Raw genomic sequence first — 19,869 nt, 5'->3', positions numbered from 1 at the left:
CTTGTTCCATCACGCTCTAACGACTCCTGTGGCGGGTCGGGTGCAATGCATGATGATACGGTCGCCAGGTGTACAGTGTTTCCTCCGACACATTGGTGCAGCTGGCTTCCAGGATAAGTGAGCATTGTGTCAAGAGGCAGTGTGGCTTGGCGGGGTCGTGTTTCGGAGGATGCAAGGCTCTCGACCTTCGCCTCTCCCAAGTCTGTACGGGAATTGCAGTGATGGGACAAGACTGTAGTTACCAATTGGATATCATGAAATTGGGGAGAAAAAATTTTCATTTTTTATTATTTAAAAAAATGTAAATAACAAAAGAAGAAATTTGACAACTTTAAAAAAAAATACAAAATAATAGCAAAGACATCAAAACTATGAAATAACACATATGGAATCATGTAGTAACCAAAAAAGTATTAAACAAATCAAAATATATTTTACATTTGAGATTCTTCAAAGTAGCAACCCTTTGCCTTGATGACAGCTTTGCACACTCTTGGTATTCTCTCAACCAGGTTCATGACGTAGTCATCTGGAATGCATTTAAGACATGAAGGTCAGTCAATCCAGAAATTGTAAAGAACTTTGAACATTTCTTCAAGAGCAGTCACAAAAACCATCAAGCGCTATCATGAAACTGGCTCTCATGAGGACCGCCACAGGAAAGGAAGACCCAGAGTTTCCTCTGCTGCAGAGGATACGTTTATTAGAGTTACCAGCATCAGAAATCACAGTCCAAATAAATGTTTCATAGAGTTCAAGTAATAGACATCTCATCATCAACTGTTCAGAAGAGAATCACGCCTCAGGAATTTTAGATTTTTGGTTCCAATCGCGGTGTCTTTATGAGATGCAGAGTAGTTGAATGGATGATCTCTGCATGTGTGGTTCCCACCATGAAGCATGGAGGAGGAGGTGTGATGGTGTGGGGGTGCTTTGCTGGTGACACTGTCTGTGATTTATTTAGAATTCAAGGCATACTTAACCAGCATGGCCTTCACAGCATTCTGCAGTGATACGCCATCCCTTCTGGTTTGCGCTTAGTGGGACTGTTTTTCAACAGGACAATGACCCAACACACCTCCAGGCTGTGTAAGGCCTATTTTACCAAGAAGGAGAGTGATGGAGTGCTGCATCAGATGACCTGGCCTCCACAATCACCCGACCTCAACCCAATTTTAGATGGTTTGGGATGAGTTGGACCGCAGAGTGAAGGGAAAGCAGCCAACAAGTGCTCAGAATATGTGGGAACTCCTTCAAGACTGTTGGAAAAGAGTTCCAAGTTAAGCTTGTTGACAGAATGCCAAGAATGTGCAAAGCTGTCAAAAGGCAAAGGGTTGCTACTTTGAAGAATCTCAAATGTAAAATATATTTTGATTTGTTTAACACTTTTTTTGTTACTACATGATTCCATATGTGTTATTTCATAGTTTTGATGTCTTCACTATTATTCTACAATGTAGAAAATAGTATAAATAAATAAAAAACCTTGAATGATTAGCTGTGTCCAAACTTTTGACTAGTACCCTTGAATGATTAAGTGTACCAGTCAAAAGTTTGGCCATAGCTACTCATTCAAGGGTTTGTTCTTATTTTTACTATTTTCTACATTGAGTGGGCCTGGGATAGTGGGGAGCCAAGCCTAGCTAATATGAATGAGTTTTTCCCCACAAAAAAGGGCTTCATTATAGACAGAAATTCTCCTCAGTTTCATCAGCTGTCCGGGTGGCTGGTTTCAGATGATCCCGCAGGTGAAGAAGCTGGAGGGGGATGGTCCTGTGCTGGCGTGGTTACACATGGTCTGCGGCTGTGAGGTCAGTTGGACGTAATGCCAAATGCTCTGAAACAACATTGGAGATGGCTTATGGTAGAGAAATTAACATTAAATTCTCTGGCAACAGCTCTGGGGTACATTAATGCAATCAGAATTCCAATTGCATGCTCCCTCAACTTGAGACATCTTCGGCATTCGAGTGGCCTTTTGTCTCCATCACAAGGTGTACCTGTGCAATGATCATGCTGTTTAATCAGCTTCTAGATATGCCACACTTGTCAGGTGGATGGATTATCTTGGCAAAGGAGAAATACTCACTAACAGGGATGTAAAAAAAATGCACAAAATATGAGAGCAATAAGCTTTTATGTACATATGAATCGTTTCTGGGATCTTTTATTTCAGCTGATGATACATGGGACCAACACTTTACATGTTGCGTTTATATTTGTGTTCAGATGTACAGAGAACCCTGGGTTTGGGTGAAAGAATATTTAACCTGGTGTCCATCTAGACCAGTGGCGTGAACGCCCCCTAGCTCTCCCTGACTGATCACTAGCCAGTCTGCATCCATCAAGCACCTGTGCTCTCCCTCTCTGTGCGTGTGTACGTACACTTTCAGTATCCAGCAAGCCTTCGCCCTCCCACCCCATCTTTCAACCCCACAACCTGTCTGCCTGGTGGGAAGGAAAAAGCCTTGAGACACATGATTACCAATGGCTTTTCTGACATCACCCAAGGCCTGCAGGTAGCAGCACCAGAGAGGAAGCACTTTACCTACCTGGGTTTGAATCCAGCTGGCACGTTAGCCTTCCTGTATAAATATCACCTTGTCCTCTTAGACCAATTTCAGGGTCATCTAAATCTTATTTCTTGTATCCCCTGCTCTATTTTAAAATGTTTTAAAAGTTACCGTGACAATGGACGACCCACTCAAGATGACCTCCTTACAGATGGCTGAATGGAAAGACCTTTGTTTTTTCAGGATGAGTCTAACACACACACACTGGTTATCCGTGTCCTCTTGTAGGAGATTATGGAAGCTTTTTACCCTTTGTCTCCCAAATAGAATCCAAGGGACACTTTCACCAGCTGACTGCTTATGTGTTCACCTCCGCACACTGAGAATCCAGAACACTCTGTTAGCACAGATTTACACATTGGGTACAGGAGATAAAACTTCAAACATGATCACATTTCCTTCAAAGAGCACTGGCCCATCAATATCAAATTGAGTCGCGGCTGCTTCAGGAATTTGTCATTTGCACTTTTCTCATTTGAAAATGTCAACTCGAATATATCGATGATTACATTTGTAATATTCCTGATTGTTTCTCGTTCATTATTTTCCCCCAGCACCCGTCCCGCAGAGGTTGTTTGTAATTGCTGTCACACAGTATTTTGACTCGGCGCACACTCTCTTGCTCTTTGGCAGTGAAGCGCCAACCCAACAACTCAGGCCCTTTTCATTTAACATTTATCCAGTCTCTCTCTAATCTATTTTTTGTAATCAAACTGCTATGAAATGAAGTCGTATCAATCTTTCAACACTGAATTCCCTTCAGGCAGCCTTTTAAGCATTCTTCTCTAACTGCAATATTCAGTTATCTTCTCCTATTTAAAAAAAAAAAATGCACTAAAAACTCAGTCTGCAACAGGGCTGCCAAAATATTTCATGAATATCCATACCCCAGTGGTGGCGCTGGCTTTGAAGAGCTTCTTTGAATGCAGAGATATGTGTGTGTGTGTGTGAGAGTTGTCTCGCAGCCCTGTTGCATAACCAGCATCCTCAGCTCCCAGTGCAGTGGTGTGCAGCTTCTGCCTCTCACCTGGCTGTCTGATGTTTCGACAAAACACGCCGTCCACGCCGCTTGGCCAGGAAAATCAACCTGCTATAAGGGCTCAAGGCGAGATCCAGATGCAGATGCTTAGAGTCCAAGATGTTTATTAACAATCCAAAAGTAGTAGGCAAAAGAATGGTCGTAGACAGGCGAAAGGTCAAAACCAGTTCAGAGTTCCAGAGGTACAGAATGGTCAGGCAGGCGGGAATGGAGTCCAGAAAAACAGGCGAAGGTCAAAACCGGGAGGACTAGTAAAAGAGAATAGAAAATCAGGCACACGGGAAAAACACACTGGTTAACTTGAACATACAAGACAAACTGGCAGAAAGAGACAGGAAACACAGGGATAAATACCCCAAGCAAAATTAGCGACACCTGGAGGGGGTGGAGACAATCACAAGGACAGGTGAAACAGATCAGGGCGTGACACCTGCACACTGATTCAGCTCTTGAAGAGGCGTGCGGTCTCTGCCCCTCCCAGACTATTACCTCATGGAACTTGCTGAGACTGCAGGCAGGCCCCTCTAGATAGGCTACATGTTATCAAATAATGCAGTGAGTTGATGATGAGTTAATGTTGTTTTCAAACCACCCCTGTGGGGTACTGGTGTTTACCTTACCAGTCCAGCATGATCCCAGATCTGTTTGTGCTGTGTAGCCAACTCATATGGTTAATGCATCCATCCCTGTGCCACTCTAAATAGGCCTGCATGTTATCAAACCTCCCCTTGACGTAAATCACTGTTTACTTGGATTCACGTAATCCTCTTCGTTCCCCCTGGGGACTGAAGGCCACACTGAGCTCTCTCCACTTCTTCTTCTTTCTGTCCTTACGTGGCACGTTGTGCCTCGCTCCAAAAGAGCAGCTCAGCTATTTACTTTTACACCGTTCTAAATTTTGGGGTATTCCAGAGTTAGGCTGGTCCCATATCTGTTTGTGCTGTCTTGACAGATCTGGGACCAGTGTAGTCCCGAGGTACCAGAATGACATTCAAAAGTGCCCACCTCAGTCCTTATACATAGACAATGGGAATGGGATGTTACCCAGTTAAACTAAAGCCCTCATTAGTTTCCCAAGCTGCTTCTGTGGGTTTAAAGGGATCCTGTGTGGCTCACTTGGTAGGAACAAGTGTGGTGTGAGCAACGCCAAGGTAGCTGCTTCATCCCCCTGTGGTCTAAGTGGCCTTGAATAAAATTGTCTGCTAAGTGGCACACACACACACACACACACACACACACACACACACACACACACACACAGTGTTTGAGTGTGGATTACTAGTCCATCAAGTCATGACCCAGTCTCATCTTCACTGAGCTCTGGGAGATGGAGGGATGGCAGAAACTGCTGAAATACTCTCAACAAAGTCCCTTTTGGAGCAGCAGCAGCAGTCAGTCCATTAAAACAAGGCAGAGGCTCAAGGCCCGTAGTGGGGTGTCCTGTTTTTGAGTTATCTGTTATATAACGTTGTTTATCTTTATAGTATTCATCTACCGAGTTGATGAGAGAGCTGCATTCAGTTTCTGAGAGTGCATAATCAGTAGGCCTAGGTACTAGGGTTGAATGGCGGGAACCTGGTTACCGAGATTTACCGCCAACAACCACTTCCTTTTCCCCGGGATAAATAACTGCGAGAAACCATTAAATTATAATACATTATATACGTGAACAGCATGGGGTGAAATGGAACTGTTAAATTATATCCTATGTATAAATCTGGCTTCTCTACAGCCTCTGAATGATGAATCATCAACGCTCAGGGTAGGGACAGACCATCTCAGTATTGAGCACAGTTCACAATGCATGTAGACCTATCATGTCATGGTAACTTTTTTTCTTGTGACAGGTAGGCCTGCATTTGCTGCAGCATAGTCTAACGCGTGTCTAAGTTGCCATCTCTCTCTTTTTTGCAGCTGCTGTGTTGTAAAACAGCCTATCACTGGAACATTATTGCGCTAAACCAGTGCATGCGCGAGCACTCTCTCACAGTCTTTCTCCATAAACTCCATTCAAATCGCATCCAAAAGACTATCCTGTTCTAGATTGATAGACAGTATAGCCCTATATATAGTAGATGTCCTAGCCTACCTCTTTCAGGTAATACATTCAATGCAGTAATAGCCTTATATTTAGCTAAATAATGATGGGTTATGCATAGTAAGCTTGTAACTTATAGCCTCTGTCTCTTGTGCAATATGCAAGCACCTGTGCTCCGCTAGCCTCTCCTTAAAAAACGCTCCTTAGTTCTTGGAGTCCCATGCAGGAAAAGGTAGAACAGAATAGCTTGCTGGACATATTTTTTTTTGCATTTCTTATACCAATAGACTATTCAAAGAGGGGCACATGCTCTTGGGTAATTTGAAAGAAGTGTGAATGTGCAATGGCGGTAGGCTGTAGCAGTTATTTATAAGCATTCAATCTTCATGAAGAGCAGTGAAGGGCTTCTGCGCTGAAGTGCGTAGTGCGTAAAAATCATCTGTCCTCGGTTGCAACACTCACTACCCAGTTCCAAACTGCCTCTGGAAGCAATGTCAGCACAAGAACTGTTCGTCGGGAGCTTCATGAAATGGGTTTCCATGGCCAAGCAGCCGCACACAAGCCACACACATCACCATGCGCAATGCCAAGAGTCGGCTGGAATGGTGTAAAGCTCACCGCAATTGGACTTTGGAGCAATGGAAACGCGTTCTCTGGAGTGATGAATCACGCTTCACGATCTGGCAGTCCGACGGACAAATCTGGATTTGGCGGATTCCAGGAGAACGCTATCTGCCCCAATGCATAGTGCCAACTGTAAAGTTTGGTGGAGGAGGAATAACCGCCCAGCATCAGTGCCTAACCTCACTAATGCTCTTGTGGCTGAATGGAAACAAGTCCCTGCTGCAATGTTCTCACATCTAGTGGAAAGCCTTCTCAGAAGAGAGGAGGCTGTTGTAGCAGCAAAAGGTGAACCAACTGTCACGTCCTGACCCTAGTTATTGTGTTAATTGTTTGTTTTAGTTGGTCAGGATGTGAGTTGGGTGGGCATTCTATGTTTTGTGTTTCTAGGTTGTTTTTCTGTGTTCGGCCTAGTATGGTTCTCAATCAGAGGCAGGTGTCGTTAGTTGTCTCTGATTGAGAATCATACTTAGGTAGCCTGGGTTTCACTGTTTGTTTGTGGGTGATTGTTTCCGTGTCTGTGTTTTACACCACACGGTACTGTTTTCGGTTTTCACGGTACGTTTATTGTTTTGTATGGAGTGTTCAGTTTAAATAAATACCATGGACACTTACCACGCCACATCTTCTCGCCTCTCCTCTTCAGACGAAGAGGAGGAAAACCATTACACCAAAAGCTCTAATCAAATCCAGGCATAGGCCTATTTACAGGCTTTATAATGCTTTTGAATGACACTTACGGTTTTGGTGGGAAATACCGGGTTATCCTGGAAAAAATAGATTTATTCTCAGGATGGAACAGTTGTAAAATATCAGGAAAATATTCAACCCTACTGAGTAGAGAAAATGTTTTTCACAGAATGCAGTTTGCAGGCTCCTTTTTCCCTTTTTCCCCTCATCTGTAGGAAGCCACTGACAAAAGGGGAAATGTGGTTTTAGATTGGGTTTCTGATTCTAGGTAAACACATTCTGATTGCCGTTGACAACAGTGGTTTGTGATTTTGTTGTGATTTTAGATTGAAGCTTTCGACCATAGAGATGCAATATCATACTGTAGTTCTATTAAATTCTGCACTTTCTAGTTAACCATTTCAATGGCCTTGAGTTCCATTCATCTATACCAGACAAAAGGGCATGATTTTCTGTTTGTGTCACACCCTGACCATAGTTTGCTTTCTATGTTTTGGTTGGTCAGGGTGTTATCTGAGTGGGCATTCTATGTTGTGTGTCTAGTTTGTCTGTTTCTGTGTTTGGCCTGATATGGTTCTCAATCAGAGGCAGGTGTTAGTCATTGTCTCTGATTGGGAACCATATTTAGGTAGCCTGTTTGGTGTTGGGTTTTTGTGGGTGATTGTTCCTGTCTTTGTGTTTGTTGCACCAGATAGGGCTGTTTTCGGTTTTTCACGGTTCTTGTTTTGTATATTGTTCTATTTTCATCTTTATTAAAGATGTATAAAAATAACCACGCTGCGTTTTGGTCCGCCTCTCCTTCCCAGGAAGAACTGCGTGACAGTTTATTTGAATATAGTATGCAATCATATACATGTGGTAAGCTTGCAGCATTATGTTGGATAATACACAGAGATATTGTGACTGTATCATTCATGTGTAACCTACTCGCTGTCTCTCTGCTGATTACAATATAATAAAACCAAAGAGTGTTCTTACCTTTTGTTAGGTTCTTATTTTTCAGAGTAAGTAACTCACGGACACTAGAGAAGCTTAACCAAGTTGAATTCTTCCCAAAGGGTCAACACAGCTGTATTCTGACAGAAGACATGGCTTCCCTCGTGGTGGTATTCATACCCCTCTTTGGGTGGAGTCTCCTCCTTATCTCTAAACATTGCATCCTTCCTGCTAAGCAGGGAACTAAGTGATCTGAGCCTTCAACGGTTTCTCCCCTTATCAGTACTGTCACATGTGATTGTTTTCCCTGTTCTCAGCCCCTCCCAAGCTTCATTATGGCATACCTCATGTCTCAGGTGTAACTAATGTTCCTATACTCTGAGTATAACAATGTTCAAAGTTTACTCCATAATCCAACACTTTCAAAATCCCATTATTTTTAACAAGGTAACGAAATCTTTCAAATAATTGAGCAGAACACAAAACATTAAAAAAAGAAGAAGCTTGTAACATGGTTTGAGCTACAGTAACTGTCTCCCTCAGGCAATGCAGAAGAATAGTGCATACCTGAAAAGTATATCTGAAAGACTGCTCATAGTTCCTTATTGGGGATCAAAATCAAATCAAATTGTATTTGTCACATACACATGGTTAGCAGATGTTAATGCGAGTGTAGCGAAATGCTTGTGCTTCTAGTTCCGACCGTGCAATAATATTTAACAAGAAATCGAACAATTTCACAACAACTACCTTATACACAAGTGTAATGGAATGAATAACAATACGTACATAAAAATATATAGATGAGCAATGGCCAAATGGCATAGGCAAGATGCAGTAGATGGTATAGAGTACAGTATATACATATGAGATGAGTAATGTAGGGTATGTAAACATGATATAAAGTGGCATTGTTTAAAGTGGCTAGTGATACATTTATTACATCCAATTTTTTATTATTAAAGTGGCTAGAACAGGCAGTGGCTCAGGTGGTTGTTGTCCTTGATGATCTTTATGGCCTTCCTGTGACATCGGGTGGTGTAGGTGTCCTGGAGGGCAGGTAGTTTGCCCCTGGTGATGTGTTGTGCAGACCTCACTACCCTCTGGAGAGCCTTACGGTTGTGGGCGGAGCAGTTGCCGTACCAGGCGGCGATACAGCCCGACAGGATGCTCTCGATTGTGCATCTGTAAAAGTTATTGAGTGTTTTTGGTGACAAGCGGAATTTATTCAGCCTCTGAGGTTGAAGAGGCGCTGCTGCGCCTTCTTCACCACGCTGTCTGGTTGGGTGGACCATTTCAGTTTGTCCGTGATGTGTACGCCGAGGAACTTAACTTTCCACCTTCTCCACTACTGTCCCGTCGATGTGGATATGGGTGGATGAGGATCATGTTCAAGGCTAACGTGTCTTTGTCTCTCTTTGGCAAACTTGAGGCCAAAATTCCTTCTATTGAAGTATATTCTGAAACAAGATTTTTTTTGTACATTTACTGCAGTCAAATGATATTTTAGAAACAGGAAATCCAATTTCTCCTAAATAAGATTGAAAAAATCTAATTAACAACGTTTTTATTTTTAAGCTCTGGTTTAGTAAGATTTCCATTCTGTTTATTACATATGACCAATAAACCTGTTTCTCTGAAGCAGTTCACTGGCACAAATGGAAAAGGTCTCATATGCAGCATTCAATCAAAACCTGTAACCCAGTTTTCATGGTTTCATAAAACATACTTCCCCCTCAATCAGCTAGTAACATTACCGTACACAGTATCTACGATTAAATCTGGTCATAATTTTCTGTGGCTTAATCATACTGTGTTGGCTGAACCTGGATTCAATCATGGTGTGGATTTATATTGATGATTGTAATGCAGAGGCATTAAACTGCAACTGACATGGTCAGAGATAGCAGTTTACACATTATTCTATACATATATTCCTGTAATGAATGAAGTCATCTTACCTCCAGGCAAACTAATTCTCTTGACCTTTTATTGATGTCATGATATATGTTTAAATGGAGGAGAGGATTAAAATTCAGCACCACTTGTGCTCTTAATGACAGTGGCCATGTTTGTGTGTTTACCTACCGATTGATTCTCTTCTCTTAACAGGATATTTGTAGAAATCCTTTCCCCTGAATGGAGGTGATTTGATTACATCTAACTCTTGTATAACATTAATCACTTGAATGCTTAGTGAATGCATGTGATGCTGAAGTAGTAGCCGTTATATAATCCATCCACAGCCTTATTCACCTTTAATCTCAATTACTTTCACAGAACGGTTATTGGAGGCTCACCTCTACTTCAAGGCTTTAAGCATCATCTATAATAACCAGCGGAGGTGGAGTAGTTGTAATTGCGTAAAGATATATATATATATGTGTGTGTGTGTGTGTGTGTGTGTGTGTGTTTGTGTGTGTGTGTGTGTGTGTGTGTGTGTGTGTGTGTGTGTGTGTGTGTGTGTGTGTGTGTGTGTGTGTGTGTGTGTGTGTGTGTGTGTGTGTGTGTGTGTGTGTTTGTGTTTGTGTTTGTGTGTGAAGCTGTAATTGTATGATGGAGCAAGGTCGTCTTTCATTCACCAGCACTCTTCAAACATGTCTCTTAACAACTACAGAATTGGCCAAATGAATCCTGACTTGAGATAAACCCACATAGAGAATTCTATCATGTAAATGTGATTCAATGTTATTACTACATCTGATGTAATTGGGAGCTCTCAAGGTTGGTTGAATTTCTTTTAAAACTTGACAGTAAAAAGAAGTCAGACTCACAAAGAGCACCGTCAAAAAGTTGTAATTACTAGGGCGATAAAAAAATAGCATTTTTCTCTCTTTATGACTGAGGCTGTTGGGGTTGCTGTTTGTATTTGTGGTGTGTCCCTGTGTGTGTGTGTACTGCAGTGTCATTAATTAAACAATGACACACCACCGTGTGTGTCCATGAATAACGGGAGGCGAACTTGGCTTGCCAGCCACCAGATGTTGCCGCTGTCGACTAAAGGGAGATGGAACGGAGAGAGTGGTAACGGAGGAGTAAAATCTGAAAAAACTGAGAAAAAAAATATTTATACTAATTAGTTGTTTCTACTTAAGGGCACTCTTCCAGTCATTATTAAGGAGAAGAAGACTGTGTTTACATTAATTAATGACGTGCATGTGTTCACTCTCATAACCCTGGCCGATGCACTATTAATGGGGCAGTAAAGTAGCTGGTCGTGGGTTCGAATCCCCAAGCTGACTAGGTGAAAAATCAGCTGATGTGCACGTGAGCAAGGCAGTTAACCCTAACTGCTCCTGTAAGTCGCTCTGGATAAGAATGTCAAAAGTAATTCCTATTTAATGACGGAGGCTGCTCAGCTTCTCTCTCAGAGTCCACATCAGTCAGTGCCAATTAGAGTCCATGATAACCAAGGACTCAGTAGAATGTCAGTACATGACTGGCGGTCGATGATGGAATCTGAGATTTATTCATCACAAGTTGATGGTGTCTGCTTGTGCTTTCTCGTCAAACCGTCCAATGGCGATGGGTGAGAATGACATTTCATCGGATTAGGCCTGTTGGCTTGTGGTGACATCTCTATCTATCTATCTATCTATCTATCTATCTATCTATCTATCTATCTATCTATCTATCTATCTATCGGCTGATTCAAGGTTACAGACAGGCTTCTGTTGGACAAAGCAAACAAGTGCTGTGTGAATATGATATGTAGATTGCACAGTGCAGAATGTTCTTTGGGATGTCAAGTTATTTACAGCAGCTTCACCTACAGTCCATGTTGTAGATGCAACCTTTTTCTCTTTTCTAGACATTTGTCTCATCAACTGATATTACGCAAACTATTGTCGTCTGGTTCTGGTACATCAATGTATGGTTTGTGTACATACTGTATGTAGAATGAAGAATGGACAATAAATGGAAGAATGTTGTATGGAATGCAACATTCTTTTCAGCAACTTCTCAAACAAAAATCTAGAGATACAACTTTTCTCTTCCCTCCCAAAAATGCAAGTGCCACTGTTTCTGTTGGATTGTGTTGCCCTTAAAATAACAGAGGAGTGAGATGGCAGGAAAAGAGAGAACGAATAAGGAGCCTGGGGAGATATACTGTAGACGGAAAGTCAGAGTGGAGATAATGGGCCATTAAACACAGAAGGATCCTTTTGATGTGAGTAAAGAGAGGGAATGAGAGAGGGATGAGAGAAGAGCGGAGAAGAGCAGGTGAAAACAATGCCAGAAAAGCAATCATCTCCTTGTGTAGGATTAGTTCCCATGCGGTACAAAGAGGGCTGCATGGATCACTTGAGACACTGATTTGATTTTTAGATCTTTTTATCTGCTACCTGGTTTGATCTGTATGATAAGCTTTCACTGCTGAGCCGTACAGCATTGTTATTGACTTTAGAGTTGCATTTGAAATATGGCATTTGTTTTTATATTCACACTGAGCAAAATGCACACTGAGAAAAATGCACACTGAGAAAAATGCACACTGAGAAAAATGCACACACTCAGACTGTAGCCTAATAGTGGTAATAAGCCTCTTAGATTATTTTATTCGAAGATACTTTTACACATATATAGTATGTGATTACTGTGGTAGGCTAATTGAGCCCACAACCTTGCACCACACTCTTACCAACAGAACTACACAGGAGTTGTAAAAGGGCTTTTAATGATAAACAGTTAGTGTGATGAGGGTATACAGGGTTGTATCCTGTTGCTATAATGTGGGTTGCAACATGTTTACTTTAGGACTCAATAAATCCATACCGAAAACACAGAGAATGCCTGTTTGACATTATATGCACTACCAAGTCAGTTTCTGAAACATTCTCTGCTCATCCAGAGTTTTTATTTTTTATTTATTTATTGGTTTCAGAAAAGAGGCAGGGAATTATACATTGCCAGTGAATTATAGATGGTGGGCGGACTGCAAGGATTAATACATGTTTGTGTTTTATAGCCACACTCCTCAACTGTGCATACTCCCAAAGACTGGTGCTGGCCCTGACAACAATGTCAACAATGGATTAAATGCATCTCTTGACGTTCTCACATGTACATTCTTGATTTCTATATAACATCTGGTTCACAAGGAAAGTATAAGACCTGTTCAAAGGGATGAGTGAGTGCAATAGTAGTGGAGTGTAAGTGGGGGTGTAGTCATAGTCTCCACTTATCTGCTCAACAGTGTAATACAGAGCAGTAGTGAAGAGGGAGAGAGAGTTAGGGAGAGAGGGCACTAGAACAGTCTGCAGCACCCGGCCTCACCCTACTAGAATCTGAAATCAAATGTCTACTGTTTGCTGATGATCTGGTGCTTCAGTCCTCAACCAAGGAGGGCCTACAGCAGCACCTAGATCTTCTGCACCGATTCTGTCAGACCTCAGCCCTGACAGTAAATCTCAGTAAGACCAAAAAGGTAGTGTTCCAAAAAAGGTCCAGTTGCCAGAACCACAAATACAAACACTATATGTATACATGCCTCTGCCTAAACATCAGCACCACAGATAACTTCCACAAAGCTGTGAACGATCTGAGATACAGGGCAGGAAGGGCCTTCTAAGCAATCAAAAGGAACATCAAATTTGACATCCCAATTTGGATCTGGCAAAACATACTTGAATCAGTTATAGAACCCATTGCCCTTTATGGTTCTTAGGTCTGCGGTCCACTCACCAACAAAGAATTCACAAAATAGGACAAACACCAAATTCAGACTGCGTGTAGAATTCTGCAAAACATTCAATGTGTACAAGGTAAAACAACAAATAATGCATGCAGAGAAGAATTTGGACGATATCCGCTGATGATCAAAATCCAGAAAAGAGACGTTCATTTCTACAACCACCTAAAAGGAAGCAATTCCCAAACCTTCCATAACAAAGCCATCACCTACAGAGAGATGAACCTAGAGAAGAGTCCCCTAAGCTAAGCAAGCTGGTACTAGGGCTCTGTTCACAAACACAGACCCCAAAGCACCCCAGGACAGCAACACAATTAGACCCAACCAAATCATGAGAAAACAAAAACATAATTAATTGACAAATTGGAAAGAATTAACCAAAAAACAAAGCAAACTGGAATGCTAAACAGAGAGTACACAGTGGTAGAATACCTGACCACTGTGACTGTCCCAAAAGTAAGGAAAGCTTTGACTATTTACAGACTCTCAAGAAGCTCTGTGCACACTGCCCACAAAATGAGGTGGAAACTGAGCTGCACTTCCTAACCTCTGGCCAAATGTATGCCCATATTAGAGACACATACTTCCCTCAGATTACACAGACCCACAAAGAATTCGAAAACAAATCCAGTCTTGATAAACTGCCATATCTATTAGGGGAAATAGCACAGTGTGCCATCACAGCAGCAAGATTTGTGACCTGTTGCCACGAGAAAATGGTAACCAGTGAAGAACAAACACCATTGTAAATACAACACATATTTCTGTTAATTTATTTTCCATTTTGTAATTGAACTATTTGCACATCGTTACAACACTGCACATAGCCATAATGATATTTGAAATGTCTCTATTCCGTTGAAACTTTTGGGAGTGTAATGTTAAGAGTACATGTTTCAATGTTTATTTATCTTTTGTTTATCTATTTCACTTGCTTTGGCAAATTAAACAAATGTGACTGACCGGCTCGATTCCGTCTTATGTAGCAAAATTTGAAATGGTGTTTTTTACATTGGATACAATTAGAGACTCAGAGCTAGAAAATGGTATAACATACACTACAGTTGAGGAACAATGAGAAAGTCATTCTGCTTTGAAAGTTGATAGACTTGTAACCTCACTTTTGATAAAATGGCCGTTGAATGTTTTGGTAAACCTACTGGAGAGCTCTTCTTTGTATACACTCATTCAGCACCTATTCAGCACACCGTCTTAAGCCTTAGTCCCATCTCTTTAAGGATTCACGTGAATCCATATACTAAACAACCAAAGATGTCAAGACTAAAGGCTGGTTAATACTACAGGTGTAGGTGTGGGCATTCTCAAACTCAGAGCATTGTAAGATTGTACGTTCGTGAATTCATAGTGTTTCGTTGGATGCTCCGTCACACTGGACGCTCTGGCCAAGGAGTAGGGTTGATCCAAGCGTTCTGACTTAACAACAGCAGTCAAGCACCCAAGCTAACTGGCTAATGTTGGCTAGCTTGCTAGCTACTTCCAGACACAAATGAGAGAACAGCTCACTCTGACCATTTCACTCGCCAAAATTTACTGACACCGGCCATATTCAACAGGTGTTGAGCATTTGTAAGCTTGTCAGTTATTCTGCACTCTGGTACCCCAGCTAGCACAGTGGATCTGGGCCGATTCCGGCTGAGAGTCAGACTCAGTCACTGTCATGAGGCCCAAGTCTGCGCCGCCTTCGGCAGTATTACTTATGGCTAGGATGTGGGGATTGAGCTCGGGCCGATTGTGCAAGGCAATTGATAAGCATTACAAACTTTGTGGATGGAGATTCCCCAGTGGCGCAGCGGTCTAAGACACTGCGTCGCAGTGCAAGCTGCATTGCTACAGATGCTGGTTTGAGACCCGCGACCGGGAGACCCATGAGGCAACGCACAATTGATCCAGCGTCGTCCGTGTTAGGGGAGTGTTTAGCCCGCCGGGATGTCCTTGTCCCATCACGCTGTAGCAACTTCTGTGGCTGGCCAGCCACATGCACACTGACAGTCACCAGGTGTAGGGTGTTTTCTCCGACACTAAATGTTTTTTTTGTGAATGAGTATAATTTGTATGTACAAAATAGTAATATTTAAAATGACTAAATCGGGTCATTTTGTATACATTTATTTAAATATGCATCTGGCCTCTTCTGGGAGTTTCTGGTAAGATGCTTGCCAAGTCAGCTGAATTCCGGGAACGGGAAGGGCCGATTCTGGGCAGTCATTCATTTTGCTTCCGGGCCGAGTCTGACACCCGATTCCGGGCCGATTCAATCAGTTCCATCCCCCCGGAACAGGGCCGCTTCTGGGCAGATTCCTCATTGCTAGCTGGGACATTCAGATGACTGTGCTCTGAAATCGGAGTAAATAGCCAGAGCATATTTACCAGCTACATCTATCGACAGTTGTCGCAGTTACTGCATATCATGAACATTCTATTAATATAGTTACTTGCATAGTGGAGTCTTTTGTTTAGACATGTAGCTAGCTAGCTAAACATTGAACCATCATCCCAACTCATAACGTTACTACTCTGCATGAATCGGCAGGTAGCTAACCAACCAGGTTCAATGTTAGCTAGCAAACATTAGGCTATAACTAGCAATGCAAATGGATCTGAGATACAAATAATATTACTACACAGATCACAGATCATGTTAGCTAGCGAGCCAGCCAGCTAATGTTAGCTAGATAGCTAACAGTTCACTTTAACAATCGACTTTCTGACAAAATTAGAAACCTGTAATATCTGAAAATACAACTAGCTAGACATTTTACCCACATACATGGATGGTTTAGTGTGGTGCGTACTGGCGGCAGAGAAGTCAGGCGCAGGAGAGCGAAAACTGATTTACAACGGTGTCATTTAATATTCATAAACCACGTCAACAGAACAATACAAAATAAATGGGTCAAACTAAACCCGGTAATACCAGCATACCGTGCACAAGCACTACAAGAAACAATTACGGACAAGGACATGGGGGAGAACAGAGGGTTAAATACACAACATGGAATTGGAACCAGGTGTGATGGAAGACAAGACAAAACCAATGGAAAATGAAAAGTGGATCAGCAATGGCTAGGAGGTCGGTGACTTCGACCGCCGAATGCCACCTGAACAAGGAGAGGGACCAACTTCGGCAGAAGTCGTGACAGATGGACGCTTTTCCAGAGATAGGTGTTTTATGTAATGGCCTTCTGTCTGTTCTCTTTTCGACACCCTCTGCCTATTTGCAATCAAACGCAATCATTTTCTCCATCTCCTAAGCTATCATACTCTAATTCCACTGGGAATTCCACTGATGTCAAAACTCGGTCCTCTAGAAAGTGGGATGGCAACAATTTTGCATTTCTCCTGCGTGATATCGTTTAAAAACATTGCATTAGAAAGGAGTACCTACACATACCGTTGACATGAGTACCCTGATATCGGGGAATTTGTGCCATTCTGAAAAAATTGTTCAATTTTTTTGCTCATGTTATAGACAGAAGCAGCTACATGGCAGACCAATCCGAACTCGTCTCTCGGCATGTCCAGCCCATCCATTATCTCAGCCAATCATGGCTAGCTGGAAGGTTCCTGACTTTTTCCGTGGCTAAACCAACTAGGCTAGTGATTGTTAAACTAGTAATTTTGTCACGGCCTGGCCTTAGTTATCTTTGTTTTCTTTATTATTTTGGTTAGGTCAGGGTGTGACATGGGGGAATTATGTGTTTTGCCTGGTCTAGGGGTTTTGTATGTTTATGGGGTGTTTTCTAGTCTAGGTGTTTATGGAAGCCTATGGTTGCCTAGATTGGTTCTCAATTAGAGGCAGGTGTTTATCGTTGTCTCTGATTGGGAACCATATTTAGGCAGCCATGTTCTTTGGGTATTTTGTGGGTGATTGTCTTCTGTCTTTGTGTCATTGCACCAGATAGGACTGTTTCGGTTTTCACTTTTGTTGTTTTTGTATTTTGCAGTGTTCTCCTTCGACGGAAGAAAGCCGTTACAGAATCACCCACACCAACAGGACCAAGCAGTGTGGTAACGGACAAGAGCAGGAGAGGCAGCGATGTCAGGATTTCTGGACATGGGAGCAGAATCTGGACTATACTACTTGGGAAGCGATAGACAGGTGGGCGGTCGACCCAGGGAGAGTGCCAGAGCCCGCCTGGGATTCGCTACATTCCAGCTCCTCGTATCGGCCGGGCTAGAGTGGGCATCGAGCCAGGTAAGGTTAGGCAGGCTCGGTGCTCAAGAGCTCCAGTGCACCTGAACGGTCCGGTCTATCCAGTGCCACCTACACGCACCAGCCCTCCGGTGGCAGCCCCCCGCACCAGGCTTCCTGTGCGTGTCCAGAGCCCAGTACTCCCTGTTTCTCCTCCCTGCACTTGCCCTGAGGTGCGTGTCCTCGGCCCAGTACTAGCAGTGCCGGCACCACGTACCAGGCCTACAGTGCGTCCTGCCTGTCCAGAGCTGCTAGAGTCTCCCGCCTGTCCAGAGCTGCTAGAGTCTCCCGCCTGTCCAGAGCTGCTAGAGTCTCCCGCCTGTACAAAGCCGCCAGTCTGCAAGGAACCGCCAGTCTGCAAGGAGCCGCCAGAGCCGCCAGTCTGCAAGGAGCCGCCAGAGCCGCCGGTCTGCAAGGAGCCGCCAGAGCCGCCAGTCTGCAAGGAGCCGCCAGAGCCGCCAGTCAGCCAGGATCCACCAGAGCCACCAGTCAGCCAGGATCCTCCAGAGCCGCCAGTCAGCCAGGATCCGCCAGAGCTGCCAGTCAGCCAGGATCCGCCAGAGCCGCCGGTCAGCCAGGATCTGCCAGAGCCGCCAGTCAGCCAGGATCCGCCAGAGCCGCCAGTCAGCCAGGATCCGCCAGAGCCACTAGTCAGCCAGGATCCGTCAGAGCCGCCATTCAGCCAGGATCCGCCAGAGCCGCATTCTGCCAGGATCCGCCAGAGCCGCCATTCGGCCCAGGATCCGCCAGAGCCGCCATTCGGCCAGGATCCGCCAGAGCCGCCATATTCAGCCAGGATCCGCCAGAGCCACCATTCAGCCAGGATCCGCCAGAGCCGCCATTCAGCCAGGATCTGCCAGAGCCGTCAGTCAGCCAGAAGCTGCCAAAGCCGGCAACCAGCCTGAGCTATCTCTCAGTCCTGAGCTACCCCTCGGTCCTGAGCTACCTCTCGGTCCTGAGCTACCTCTCGGTCCTGAGCTACCCCTCAGTCTGTTTAGTGGAGTGGGGCCCTTTAGTAGGGTTGCCAATCCTAGGTCGGCGGCGAGGGTCGCCGTTCCTAGGAAGAGACTAAAGCGGATAAAGACTATGGTGGAGTGGGGTCCACGTCCCGTGCCAAATCCCTCCCCTATGGATTTAGGTGTGCGGCCGGGAGTCCGCACATTTGGGGGGGGGGGGTACTGTCACGCCCTGGCCTTAGTTATCTTTGTTTTCTTTATTATTTTGGTTAGGTCAGGGTGTGACATGGGGGAATTATGTGTTTTCCCTGGTCTAGGGGTTTTGTATGTTTATGGGGTGTTTTCTAGTCTAGGTGTTTATGGAAGCCTATGGTTGCCTAGATTGGTTCTCAATTAGAGGCAGGTGTTTATCGTTGTCTCTGATTGGGAACCATATTTAGGCAGCCATGTTCTTTGGGTATTTTGTGGGTGATTGTCTTCTGTCTTTGTGTCATTGCACCAGATAGGACTGTTTCGGTTTTCACTTTTGTTGTTTTTGTATTTTGCAGTGTTCTCCTTCGACGGAAGAAAGCCGTTACAGAATCACCCACACCAACAGGACCAAGCAGTGTGGTAACGGACAAGAGCAGGAGAGGCAGCGATGTCAGGATTTCTGGACATGGGAGCAGAATCTGGACTATACTACTTGGGAAGCGATAGACAGGTGGGCGGTCGACCCAGGGAGAGTGCCAGAGCCCGCCTGGGATTCGCTACATTCCAGCTCCTCGTATCGGCCGGGCTAGAGTGGGCATCGAGCCAGGTAAGGTTAGGCAGGCTCGGTGCTCAAGAGCTCCAGTGCACCTGAACGGTCCGGTCTATCCAGTGCCACCTACACGCACCAGCCCTCCGGTGGCAGCCCCCCGCACCAGGCTTCCTGTGCGTGTCCAGAGCCCAGTACTCCCTGTTTCTCCTCCCTGCACTTGCCCTGAGGTGCGTGTCCTCGGCCCAGTACTAGCAGTGCCGGCACCACGTACCAGGCCTACAGTGCGTCCTGCCTGTCCAGAGCTGCTAGAGTCTCCCGCCTGTCCAGAGCTGCTAGAGTCTCCCGCCTGTCCAGAGCTGCTAGAGTCTC

At 44.1% G+C, this 19,869-nt stretch overlaps 1 long non-coding RNA gene across 1 annotated transcript in view; it reads right to left on the bottom strand.

Moving 5' to 3' along the window:
• Positions 1 to 1,582: 1,582 nt before the first annotated feature.
• LOC149970243 (uncharacterized) overlaps positions 1,583 to 19,869 on the bottom strand; it is a 157,002-nt gene continuing 138,715 nt past the window's right edge. The window contains exon 6 of the long non-coding RNA XR_016493579.1: positions 1,583 to 1,837. This is a non-coding gene — a long non-coding RNA (uncharacterized LOC149970243). The remainder of the gene's footprint in view (positions 1,838 to 19,869) is intronic.

The sequence above is a fragment of the Oncorhynchus mykiss genome, chromosome 30 (assembly GCF_057628025.1).
Source record: "Oncorhynchus mykiss isolate SJ-2025 chromosome 30, ASM5762802v1, whole genome shotgun sequence".
NCBI lineage: Eukaryota > Metazoa > Chordata > Actinopteri > Salmoniformes > Salmonidae > Oncorhynchus > Oncorhynchus mykiss.
The sequence above is the reverse complement of the archived record's forward strand: the minus strand, read 5'-3'. Positions and strand labels throughout refer to the sequence as shown.